Source organism: Silene latifolia, chromosome 6, assembly GCF_048544455.1.
Source record: "Silene latifolia isolate original U9 population chromosome 6, ASM4854445v1, whole genome shotgun sequence".
Lineage (NCBI taxonomy): Eukaryota > Viridiplantae > Streptophyta > Magnoliopsida > Caryophyllales > Caryophyllaceae > Silene > Silene latifolia.
The window spans coordinates 43,460,689-43,473,555 of NC_133531.1; positions in this window are offsets into that span (position 1 = coordinate 43,460,689).

Sequence of the window (12,867 nt, forward strand, 5' to 3'; positions counted from 1 at the left end):
GTAGAGGCCGCTATCGAGGCGGGTGGGATTAGGTGTTCGATCAAAAGAACTTCCTAATACGTACCCTCACCCCTTACTCCAGATCTCTGTGAACATCCGTGTTCATTGGCATCCACGAGAGTCATTCTAGACATAGAATGCTAAGGGTAACGAGTTCTTGGTGTCTTTGTCACTACTTTGTGTCTTGACATGACACGAGGTATTCGAACGGTTTCCAATTTTCCACAATAAATTGGTGGCGACTCCACAAATGCAAAAGCTTGCTCGTTTTCTACCCGAGCGACCCCCGTGGGCCCGCGTCCACAGTTTGGCGACTCCGCTGGGGATTAATACACTTACGTGTAGCCAAGGGTGAAACTTGAACAAGGTTAGGGAATAGTTTGTACGAGACAGTTGTTGGTTTTCATAATTCGGTCTTTCTAGACCGTTTATTCGGCCTTCCTAAGGCCCAACCCAACCCATTCGACCAATCTTCCCGTCTAAACGGTCCAAATTCTTATTTGGGCCTAAGGATGGATAACGATTGACGTTAACCATACCATGGTACTTACTCTTGTTTGTATCAAGGGCTTTCACTACTCGAGGAAATGGACTAGGAATCGGCCTTACTCCTGTTTGGTACGAGCCTCTCCACAGACCCCGTGTTTGATCGTTCGGTATGGAAACCCACCCTTTAAACCAAAACCCTTTTAAATGCACTCAGCACCCGTTATAATGCCTGTATAAATGCTTGTATTATATGTGATCGTCGTTTTGTAAACAAAACCATGACGAAATTTTGTAAAATAAAATCTTTTTCAAAATGTAAACATTTTCAAAATAGCGCAAAATAAGCCGAAACTCTATCCGAATGGCGAGTCAAACTTCGGGCCTAATACCCATTTCAAAATCCGTGTAAAATAGAAAAGTCCGAAAAAAAAAACGTTTTAATCAAAATATTTTCAAAACATGTAAATGTAAATATGTAAATTCAATTGGGCAAAGTCAGAGTCAGAATTCAAACTGACTATGTCTTAGTCGGAACTCTGTCGAGTCATAAACCCGTCTTCCTTTACATTTTGGGTCTTTTCAAAATTCAAGTCAAGTCCTAAGGCGTCACGCCGCATTTTGGACCCCATACCCCAATTCAGTTAGGATCTAAACATTTTCGACACCTCGACTCACACACTCGAGGCTAACACATCGATTCACTCCAAAATCCATCTCTTGAATTCTCCTAGTGACACATTCGGGACACACCTACCCGAACCTCGAGTCAAGTCTGTCTTAAACACACGTCTTAGAATTTACACGTGTCATCAATCCCGTCTGTAAGGTCAATCATATAAGGATCACTTCATCAAAGTCAACACTCGAGTCTAAAATTATAGTCAAGCACCGTGAATTCAAACACGAGAAGTCACTCACGACATTTCACGAATTCACAAGTCAAGTCTAGATTTATCATCTTGTCCCTTCCTTTGTTTGTTGCCTTAGTATGCGTGATCCCATGTCGAATCGAGTTGTAATACGCGTCATTTCTGTCGAGTAGGAATCCGAAGTTAAATCGTCGGCAAAGTCACGGGCGGATCAAGCCACAATCACCGTGTCTTTCCAAGACATTTATGCCATGGTCCTACGAGTCCAAGCTACAGTGGAAAATTTGAGCATTCGCGTCCTCGCCCTTGAAAGTGGAATGGTGGAAAAGAACACACCACCTAGAGAAACTTCTAGTCTAGGTCGTCCAAAGCTTACCTCTTGCAATAACCATCGTCCTAGAAAGCCGAAAACAGCTGAAAGGAAACCTGGGAGGCATCAAAGAGTGTTTACCGATTTAGGCATGTCTTATGCCGATGCTTTGAAGAGACTCTCTGCCTAAGGCAAGCTACATCCAATAGGGCCGACTCCGGATCCACCTTTAGAGAAAGAGGTGAACCTCTGAAAGGGCAACAAATACTGCTTATATCACCAAGGTAGAGGCCATGATATTGAAGAGTGTTTTCTCTTGAAACACACCATCCAAGATATGATCGAAGAGGGCAAGCTTCCTAAGCCACCTTCTGTCGGGCAATCCAAGAAAATCGACCCTCTTGGGTCTAATATCATTAAACATGATGAAGAATCATCTCTAGACTGTTCTCATCTCCTTGATGCTTATGACGACGGAGATATCAACGTGCTCGAAGACGACGATATCCAAAGTGGAATGCTCATGCTTTCCATTGCCTTCAACAATAAATTTTCAAAAATAGAAGGAACCATGGATAATCTAAACTCTCGACTTTCCAACATGAAGAACCAGTTTGCTGAAATGGGTAAGAAGCTTGATGCCCAACCTCTCAAAATGAAAAGCGTCCAGACAAACCCTCAACTTGACAGTCCTAAGGAGAAAGCAACAAGTGGACAATCCATTCCTAGTTCTTCTCATCCAAGAATCAAAATCAACAAAGGCAACCTCATGGAGCCTTCGTCAAAGAAACCTAACAACTCTCCAAGGTCATTCACAAAGGCTTTCGACAAGAAGGATACACCCCCTAGGAAATTTACCAACATTGGTATTACATACACCGATGACCTTCATAGACTCATAGAATGACGAATGTTGAAACCTATATATCGGTCCTACACCTGATCCAGAAAAGAAGGCTAAATTCTGGGATGAGAACGTCTACTGCAAGTACCATAGAGGCAAAGGACACGATACTGAGATGTGCTATAAGCTCAAGCATGTGATTCAGGATATGATTAAAAGTGGGAGGTTGTCCCTCTCAACCTTTAACCCCCAAGGTAGCTTAGGCAATCCTCATGGATATACCACTTATCAAGAAACTCTTATTGACTATTATCCTTCCAATGTTCCCAATGATGAGGATGAGGTGCTCAAATGGGTGAATGCTCAAAGTCAGATGCCGAAGCCAGTTCAAGCGTGGGCCGATGATTACGAGTCTGGATCCAAGATCGCGTCAAAGTCCGAGTCCGAGTCTTAGGCTTTCTATCCCATAATATTTTCATAGTGTCTTTCTTTGTGTCCATTTCCATTTCTAGTGACAATCTGGGGGCTGTCCCACGAGTCACGTGTCTTCTCGAGTCTATGTTAAATACATTTATCATTCATTTCAATAAAAGTACACTTTTCAATCCACATATTCTATCATATCTCTTATTTTATCCTTTTCCTGTGACAACAAAAATTGATTTGAGACATTTTAAAACGAACAACAACATGTCAGTCGATGTGAGTACACTTAAATGATGTTCCATTCTAAGTTGTAGAGGACCTGAAACTCCGTGTTCATTTTCCTTACCTATTCCGTGTCTGGCAATAGAAACCTCACTATAATCCTAGTTTCGGACGAGCATATCTCAAGAGATTCTAGGACGAATCCAGACCATCTCCCTTGTTAACGATCTATGACGGAAGGTAAGCCCATTCCTCACAATAAACAACCCGTGTTACTAAAAAAAAACAACCCGAAGGTGCTAGTCTGACCCAAATACATGGTTATAAGCAAATCCAAGACGATGCGAGCCATGATCAAAGACAAACGCTCAATCAAGAGAAATAACCAAGATCAATATCCAAGACCACGGTTATGCCCGTAATCCAAGACAAAAGAGTCAAAAGAAAAAGGCTCGATCAAGCAAGTCATGTCAATATCCAAAGTCAAAGTTATCTTCAAAAAACCTGAATCAAGAATCCGAGAAAAAAGCAAAGATATAATCTAGACCAAGAATCTGAGTCTAAATCAAGAACAAGCCTGAAATCAAATACGAAATACTGCTGAAGTCTAAAAAGAATCAGGACACCAATAAAGATGGTCATCTAGCACCCTCATTTAGCCTTTCATACATCACACACCCTAAGTCCTTCTCGAGACCGTTATAAGGAGATAGTTAGGAATTTTGAGAATCCTCTCAAGCTTGTCAAGTATACCCATCCTTTATAGCCAAGACATGGAAACTTGATCCCACGTCATTTTAACCTACCTTTATGTGCTCATGCTACATCAAGCTAAGAGACTCCATTTCCAAGCCATATTACAAGCCGTAATCCCATCAAGCCTTAACTCCACAAAATCAAGCTCCAGATAGATTGTTCATCAAAGCCTCTTATTACCGAGCTCCACATTCCAAATAACCAATCCAGTTTCATCTTGACCCAGACATGGAGTCTTCAAATACTTTGCTGCCTAAGACGGGACATACCCCATTCATCCTTAGGGTCCACCAAGTGTGCTCCAATGACAAGGAAATTTTTGCAAAATTAGTTATACCTCTTTGGTCTATGATCAGAGAGAGTTATCTCAAATCAATTCTTTGAGTCACCAAAGGAATACACTCTCCTGACCCATGCACTTTAAGGTCCTGACAACATAAGCTTAGGCACACACTTGAACTACGATCTGGTTTGATTTCACTTCACGTGAATACGTACGCAGTCCTCAAGGACACAACCATCCCCACTTCCAACTTTCAATTATCAACCACCTCAACCATCAACTTTCAACATCTATTTCAACCTTCCAGCCTCAATTAACATCCCTTCCACAACCAACACCTCTATACTGGGGCTCCTTATTATCGCCCAGCCTCTTTTTTACCAAAGTTCAGAGTCATCTTCTCATCCTGGGGGCTTCTCTTCCAAGATGCCACCCTTCCTTTATTCCTCTAAGTCTAGCTAGTACTCGGTCCGGACAATGACAAGGATATTAGATCAATTCTCCAAGTCATCGTGCCTCAAGAGGGGTCTCTTTTACAGCAAACGGTGGTGAAAGAAGTCCAAGTAGACAGATGATCCATGGCTCATGCCTTGCCTTTATGTGCCTTCATCATTCTTGCAATTCTTATACCTTTGGAACTGATATGCATTGTCACCCACACTTGGCTAGGGGTTGCGCATACTTAAACAAAGTTTGTCAAAGTCATCCCTGTGTCGCGTCAAATCTAAGTTAGTGTCGCGTCGGTCAAACCTAAGTCTACATTTCGCGTCACGTCCATATAAGGTATGTGTCATGACAAGCCCTATGTCTAAATCCCATTGAGTATGCATAACGCATTACAAACGACAAATTTCTTTGAACAAGTTTTAAACGACTTTTAAAAAGAAACGACTTTTGCAAAACCTATGTGTTTCCTCATTCGAGGTCCATGTGATAATTGCTTACGTGCATATATTAGATTGCATTCATGTGCGGCTACTAACCATGCAGGTAAGTATCAGAAGCAGTACTTTATCAAGACCTCGCTTGCCACAACGAGCGATTATTCTTTAACAGGTGTTTCGACATACCTCTATTATGTTCCCCCAGCGAGAGTACACGGACAGCCAATCGCCCCTCTCGAGACATGGAGATCAGTTCCCGATTATGTTCCCCCAGCGAGAGTACACGGACATACAATCATCCCTCTCAATACGTGAAGATCAACAGCAACCCCAAGGCTTATAGAAGTTTGTTTGAAGACGACCCAAGCACATTTCTCCCGGCAGTTTCTACCGACGTCCTACTACCCTCAACATTTTTGTTTCCTCACAGAGTTCGGCAAAGGTGTCGTTCTCCAGAAGTTCCCAAGCCAAAGCCTCCTTCCTTAGGTTCGTAGACCCAAAGTCAGGATTCATACCCTTAGATTCTTAGATCCCAAAATGGCTTCCTTTAGGTTCACAAACCTTTAAGCTCCCACACCAACATATTTAGGTTCATAAACCCATAAATCCTTTTGGAGTCCTCATACCTCAGAAAGCTTAAACGCACGTGTTTAAAACAAGAATTAGTAACCCAGTAGTTCCTAAACTTAACCCTAGGATCCCAAATCCTCTTAGGTTCACAAGCCTTTAAGTTCCCATACCAGTCGTCCTTTTAGGTTCATATACCCAGGTTCACACACCTAGCTTCTTTTAGGTTCCCAAACTCCCTAGAGTTCATACACTTTTCCCCTTAGGATCACATTCCTTTAGGATCACCTTTTCCCTTTAGGATCACATCCTTTAGGATCACCTTTTCTTAGAGTTCCTACACCTAAACCTTGGTTATCCCTCAGGTTGAGATTATATTTGGCCTCCTTCCTGTCGATGCTTTCCTTTAGGGCCCCACACCCTAGCACAAATCCTTACATAACTTTAAGGTCTTACCCTTAGCTCCTACGCTTAACCTTACCTCCTACGCTTAACCTTACCTCCTATGCACCTCCAGAAGCATCTCGAGAAAGAAGTCTCAGGTATGGTCTCTTCTTATGGCTGGCGAGCTTCCTTACGTAGTCTAATGGACTTTAAACGACCCTCCCTGACAGTCGACAGACTCTAAAATGTTCCAGACGACAGGTCCTTGGCTCAGACCCCTTGAGCCGCCTCGCATCGCCATAGTCGTCAGGTTGTAATCTTCGATTGACCTGATGGCTATACTTTGACTTTCGCCTTGTCCAAGCCTCAGTCAAAGTGGGGGCTCTGTAGACACCTCGTTTCTGCACCTCCCGCCAAACACCCAGTGATGATTGGGCCGCATGTTTAGCATATGTCGCGATTTTATGATGTTTCGTAAATCGGTTAATAAAAGGTAACTCAAACACTTGTGTCTACCTCATGGTCGTCATCTAGGTGTCATTACGGTCGTTTTGGCAGTAATTAGAGTTCATTTGGAGTCCGGGTCAAAAACCGTCTTCATTTCCTAAAACCGTCAAATCCCGAGTCAAAGCAATGTGCTTGTCTACCTAAGGTTAGGATGTCATAAAATGTCGTGATTATATCTCATTTTGAGTCTCATGTCACTTCATTAGGCTAAACTAAAAGTTTACATTACAAAATGTGCATTTCATTTAGTTAAAATGACAACCCAAACTTTAGGCCCGTTTTACGAGGTGATAACGACTTTTTTGGGTCAGGCCTATTTCACAGAAAGTTCTAGATCTCTTTCTTAGCTTTCCAACGCCACCAAAATCACCTTATTCCGAGTCTAGTAGAGAAAGTTATGCCTAAAATACGACAGGCTGTCAAACGCGCTTTCTTGCGCAGGAGGAACCCGCTGAGGAAAGGACGCACAAAGTGTTGCGCCTCTTCCAAGGGACGCAGCACTTGCTGCGCCTTTTCCTCAAGGTTTTCTTTTTGTCCAAGTTTCCGTGTTTAACCTAAGTCGGTTGTTTCCGGATCTTTTTCTCCTTTCCTAAACCCTAATTCCGTGATTAGTATAAATAGGGACCTTTGTTCCTCATATTTCTCACGCGAGTGTCCGCCCTTCTCTTCTCCCTTTGCATTCTAGACCACGTTCTTACTTTTTGGCGTCTAAGTGCTTGAACTTTCGACCACGTAAGCTCGGATCCTTCCGATTACCAGCCTCGTTTTGCATGACCGACCAATTTGACCAACTCCACTACACCATAATCAATTAATCAATTCAATTTGCTTTTAAATCTTTTTTCAAGGGCACTTTCATATTTGCATTATAGATCGAGTCGAGTTACCACTAAAAACCGATTTAGTTAAATCTCGCGACGCTAACATGTAAGTCTGAGGGTGTAAAATCCCAATTTTATTTAATGTATTTATTTTCTGTATTATAATTAATGTAAGAATTTATGTCATAAGCATGCTCGAAACCGTCTTTTAAAATCACCTTTTTTAAAATCCTCTTAACGGAAGTAACACAGATCTTACGTGGGGAAGAATCGCATCAACTGATGCGCCTTCTGGAAAGGGCGCAGCATTTGCTGCGCCTCTTCCAGGGGCTGCTTTCAGTTGATGCACTTCTTCTTCTTCCTCGGGTTTTTGTTCCTTTCGTCTTTTATTTTTCTTTCTTCGTTCTTTCCCTTATTTCACCTAATAATTTTCAAATTAGTTTTTATGAATCCATTTCAATAATTTTCGACTTAAATCCCTTATAATTAATATTTATGGGTTGTCGTCACAAATTCGAACTCGGATTTTAGAGACTCGATTCGTTCATATCAAGTCCCTTGATTTCGTCTTTGATACATGTTTTAAATCTGTTTTCTTCATCAATTCGTAATCTTTTGTTTCCACCATTAACTTCAAGTTTGTAAATAAATCAATTCCAACATCGTAAATAATATCTAACTTATAATAATTCGTTTTAAATTGTTTTCTTTCACTTCATGACGATCCCAGATGCATGTAAATCAATTAATCACTTCTACTCGAGTTACCAATCAATAAATCAATGTAAATTAACCAACGAACATTAAAAAACCGCGAGTCGACTTTCACGGTCGAGAACCCAACTCAAGAACAGACGCAGAAGTGCGGAAGTCTTTGCGCCTCTTCCGGAAGGACGCAGACGAGATCTTTGCGCTGTTACTCGAGGTGGTTTCTGCCTCTGAACTCTTCTCGTTTTGACGTAGGGTTTCTAATTAGGATTTTAATTAACCATTATTCTTATTATCACCATAATTCGACATATTTTCCAAATTTCCATATTTTTCATATTTTCCACAATTTCCATATTTTCCATAATTTCCATATTTTCCTTATTCACCATAATTTCCATATTTTCCAAATTTCCATATTTTCCATATTCTCCTTATTTTCCCAAATTTTCCTTTTCTTCATATTTTCCTTATTTTCCAAATTTTTCTTTTCTTCAAATTTCCTTATTTTCCAGTTATCCTAATTTAAATCAATTTCCAATTTCCTTATTTTTTCCAATTTTCTAATTTTCATTTATTCTTTTATTTTATTTCTAAGACTCTTTTGGGCATGTTTATGACGTAAATTCAAGTTTATCAATTGTAATTTATTTCTTTATTTCGTATTCGTATTTATTATGTATGATTTATTTACTTGGCATTCACTTGTAATTAATCTAACATTCACTTCGACCCCAATTTGTGTGCTAATTATTTGTTCACCGACTTAGTTTAATTCTTCACATGTTAGGATTAAAACATTGGATGTTGCATTGCATGCATATAACCTTTAAAATATCGAGTATAGACGATTTTCCCTAATCATTAGTAGAGGCCGCTATTGAGGCGGGCGGGATTAGGTGTTCGATCAAAAGAACTTCCTAATACGTACCCTCACCCCTTACTCCAGATCTCTGTGAACATCCGTGTTCATTGGCATCCACGAGAGCCATTCTAAACATAGAATGCTAAGGGTAACGAGTTCTTGGTGTCTATGTCACTACTTTGTGTCTTGACATGACACGAGGTATTCGAACGGTTTCCAATTTTCCAAAATAAATTGGTGGCGACTCCACAAATGCAAAAGCTTGCTCGCTTTCTACCCGAGCGACCCCCGTGGGCCCGCGTCCACACCATCCTTTTTAATGACTTCACCAACCTCTTGCTCACTAGCAAACATAGACATGTTAGCGGCCTTTCCTCGTGTGGTGCTCATGGAACGGACAGCACTAGGAGCCATTGGTTTTAGGACAAGCTTTTTTCCTTTTTCGACCAACTCATACTCATTACTTCGACCACGGTGGGTTACATTGCGATCGAATTGCCAAGGACGTCCCAAGAGTACATGACACGCATCTATATGCATGACATCACACAAAATCTTGTCGCCATAGGACCCCATAGTCAAAGCCACTTCTACTTGCTTGGTTACTTTCACCTTATTCCCGTCATCAAGCCAATGTAGTGCATAGGGCTTGGGATGAGGTGTTGTAGCCAAACCCAACTTACTCACCATTTCTTCTGAGGCTGCATTAGTACAACTGCCTCCGTCGATGATTAGACTACACCATTTGTCCTTTACTTGACACTTGGTGTGGAAGATTTGATTTCTTTGCTCCGACTCAATTGGTGTGGATTGAGCTTGCAGGGCTCGAAGAACCAAAGCACAATCGTAATTAGGAGCTGTGTATGATTCGACATATTCTTCCTCCTCTTCCCTTTCTTCGAAGTTGAACACATCCCCCATCGCTCTTCCTCCTCAATTAACTCATCTCGACAAGCAACATGCATAAATCTCTTCTTCTGCTGATAAGATAAATCTAGAGGAAGTGTACCTCCTACCAAATAATTGGCATAATCTGCAAACCATGGGGTATTTGCAGCCACAACTAGAAGATGGTCGTCTGGAAAAGAGTCATCAATGGGCAAAATCTCTCTTCCTGAAAATCTCAGTCTGGACAAATGATCTGCAACAACATTTTCAGCACCAGACTTATAACGGATTTCTAAATCAAATTCTTGTAACAACAAAATCCATCTAATAAGTCTAGGTTTAGCCGCCTGTTTGGTTAAAAGATATTTCAAAGCTGGATGGTCAGTATGAACAATAACTTTAGAACCAACAAGATAAGCTCTAAATTTGTCTAAAGAATAGACAACTGCAAGAAGCTCCTTCTCCGTAGTAGCATAGTTAATTTGTGCATCATCGAGAGTCTTGCTTGCATAGTAAATGGCATGTAACACCTTGTCCTTCCGCTGCCCCAAAACAGCTCCAACTGCATAGTCACTGGCGTCGCACATAATCTCAAAAGGAAGGCTCCAATCCGGTGATCGGATTATGGGAGCTGAGATAAGAGCTTGTTTAATCCTGTCAAAGGCTTTAACACACTCGTCAGTAAACACAAAAGGTGTATCCTTATGAAGAAGCTGAGTTAGAGGTTGAGCAATTTTAGAGAAATCCTTAATAAAGCGGCGATAGAACCCTGCATGACCAAGAAAACTACGCACACTTTTAACATTAACCGGGTACGGGAGTTGCTCAATTACCTCAACCTTAGCTTTGTCCACTTGAATACCCTTACCTGACACCAAATGACCGAGTACCACCCCTTCAGTAACCATGAAGTGGCACTTCTCCCAGTTGAGAACAAGGTTGCTCTCCTCACAGCGCTGCAAAACTTTGGTCAAGTTTCTCAAGCAAATATCAAAATCAGTACCATATACACTGAAATCATCCATAAAGACCTCCATGATAGACTCTATGTAATCAGAAAATATGGCCATCATACAACGCTAAAAGGTAGCAGGAGCGTTACATAAACCAAAGGGCATCCTCCGATAGACAAATACACCATATGGACAAGTGAAAGTGGTCTTTTCCTGATCCTCAGGATGAATGGGTATCTGAAAGAAACCGGAGTAGCCATCTAGGTAACAGAAATAACTATGACATGCTAGTCTTTCTAACATTTGGTCAATGTAAGGAAGTGGGAAATGGTCTTTCTTAGTGGCCGTGTTCAACTTCCTATAGTCAATGCACATCCTCCACCCTGTAACAAGTCTAGTAGCAATCAATTCATTCTTATCATTCTTTACTACTGTAGTACCTCCCTTCTTAGGTACAACTTGGACATGACTGACCCATTTAGAATCAGATATAGAGTAAATAATACCAGCATCAAGTAATTTCTGTACCTCTTTTCTTACCACCTCCTGCATTGGAGGATTTAGTCGTCTCTGACCTTGTGCACTAGGCTTGTGGCCTTATTCCAAATGAATACGATGCATACAAAAATCAGGACTAATACCTTTGAGATCATCAATGCTATACCCAATTGCCTTTTTATGAGTTCTCAAAACAGTCAACAAAGCGATAGTTGACCTTCGATTAGGCTAGCATTGACGATCACCGGGTTCATTTCACGGTCATCAAGAAACTCATACTTAAGATGAGAGGAAGAGGTTTTAATTCGGGTTTCTTTACCTCGGTTACCTTAGGTGTGATACCCAAACTATATACCTTCGATGTGGGCATTCCTCTCCGGTTAGAAGCCTCTCAATCGATGAACTTCGGACTCCATGAACTCGTCGATCACCGGATCCATGTCAAGGGCAATCTCCGGAGGATCCCTGTCCAAACACATAGGAAGACACTCATCAATAGTAAAATCAACAACATCTATACTATGACAAGTCTCTTCTATCATGGGGTTTTTTAATGCTTTTTCCAAGTTAAATATAATCGTATCATCCCCCACAGCTAAGGTCAATCTCCCTTGCCTAACATCTATAACCGCCCCCGCAGTGTGTAGGAACGGTCTGCCCAAAATGATAGGGATTTGGTTCTCTTCAGCCATGTCCATGACAACAAAATCAACGGGGATGAAAAACTTCCCAATTCGAACGGGAACATCCTCTAACACCCCCAATGGGTGTTTAACAGATCTATCGGCCATCTGCAGTGTCATATTAGTAACTGTCAACGGACCCATATTTAATTTCTTACAAATAGAATAAGGCATAACGCTGACGCTAGCTCCTAAATCACAAAGAGCTTTACTAATAGAAAGATGATCAATTTGACAAGGGATAGAAAAACTTCCTGGATCCTTTAATTTAGGTGGTGAGTTGATTGGCAGCATGGCACTGCACTTCTGAGTGTAAGCAATAGTTTCCACCGCGTCAAAGGATCTCTTCCTTGTCAAAATCTCCTTCATGAATTTCGCATAAGCCGGTACTTGAGTAATTAATTCAGTGAAAGGGACACTTACCTGTAGATTCTTCACGACCTCCATAAACTTACCGAACTGCTTATCCAGCTTGGATTTTTGTCGTCGATGAGGAAAAGGTAGTGCAATAGTTATGGGCTCGGCTTGCTTGTCCTTAGAAACAACTTGTGAAACACCGTCAGCTGTCGAAGTGGTGCCTCGATCGAGTCGAGGGGTGACTCGATCGAGCACGTTGGATCCTCGATCGAGTCGGGGCTGACTCGATCGAGGAACCTCTGCAGGTTCAGCTCCTTCGTCTTTTTTACTTTTATCATCAGCTCGTGTTTCAACTTCGTCAGGTTCTTTTTCATCATCACTAAGCTCCAAATTACCCAGTCCTTTGGGATGCATATAAGGGACCTCATCAACAGTAATGGGCACATCATTACCAAGGCTTTGTAGGTCGGGATTAACATAGGAAGTACCGCTCCTCAGCTGAATAACATTAGCTTGCTCATGAGCTTGTTTACCTTGAGGAGGAAGACCTACG